The sequence below is a fragment of the Schistocerca gregaria genome, chromosome 2, assembly GCF_023897955.1.
Source record: "Schistocerca gregaria isolate iqSchGreg1 chromosome 2, iqSchGreg1.2, whole genome shotgun sequence".
In the NCBI taxonomy this organism is placed as follows: Eukaryota; Metazoa; Arthropoda; class Insecta; order Orthoptera; family Acrididae; genus Schistocerca; species Schistocerca gregaria.
The window spans coordinates 153,170,355-153,171,408 of NC_064921.1; the positions used below are offsets into that span (position 1 = coordinate 153,170,355).

General features: G+C 44.6%; 1 pseudogene; it reads left to right on the forward strand.

The window, feature by feature from the left end:
* Nucleotides 1-613: 613 nt before the first annotated feature.
* On the forward strand, nucleotides 614-731 carry LOC126337231 (5S ribosomal RNA; annotated as a pseudogene).
* The last annotated feature ends 323 nt before the right edge of the window (nucleotides 732-1,054 follow it).

Consider the following 1,054-nt stretch of genomic DNA (forward strand, 5'->3'; position numbering starts at 1 on the left):
GCAGAAAAGTCGAAATAGGGAAGATATAAAATGCTGACTGCCAACAGCAGGAAAAGTATTTCTGGGAAAGAGGAATTTGTCAACATGTAATATAAATTTAAGTGTTGCGAAGTCTTTTCTGAAGCTATTTGTCTAGAGTGTAAATTTGTGTGCAAGTTAAACGTAAACGATAGTCAAGTCAGAGAAGAAGGCAGATGTGGTGCTGTAGGAGACTGCTGAAAATTAAATGTTTAGATCGAATAAAAAATGAGGAGGTACTGAATGAACTGAATCACTGAATCGAATTTAACGAAAAAGAAATTTATGACACCATTAATTTAACAGGAAGGAAAAAGAAAAAAAACAGGATTCGTACAGAGCTTAACCATCAAAAAGTTCATTTCCTAGGGCAATCGCTACTATACATCCCAGTTCTCACAAAATGAGAAAAAAAATCCAACAGTTGTGGAACCAATACTGTTTTATTGTTTACCACGGGTTTCGTGATAATATAGTTCCATCTTCTGGCATACAACAAAACGTATAAGAATTAAGGTTGTCTTCTATCCTATGTTGCCTGCGGAACAAAAGTTCCGTGTCCCACTTCATAAAATAGTGAACATAGTATCCCGACGCCAACGGCCTTGCTGTAGGGGTAACACCGGTCCCCGTCAGATCACCGAAGTTAAGCGCTGTCGGGCTGGGCTAGGACTTGGATGGGTGACCATCAGGTCTGCCGAGCGCTGTTGGCAAGCGGGATGCACTCGGCCCTTGTGAGGTAAACTGAGGAGCTACTTGATTGAGAAGTAGCGGCTCCGGTCTCGGAGAATAAAAACCGGCAGGGAGAGCGGTGTGCTGACCACATGCGCCCTCCATATCCGCATCCGGTGACGCCTGTGGTCTGAGGATGACACGGTGGCCGGTCGGTACCTTTGGGCCTTCACGGCCTGTTCGCACCGTCGACTTTTTACGATCCCGACAGTAACCATTGTTTAGCTAGTCTCGCCCTACGGGATACTATACTCCATACTTTATAAAGCGGGGCACGGAACGTTTGTTCTACAGACAACACGCC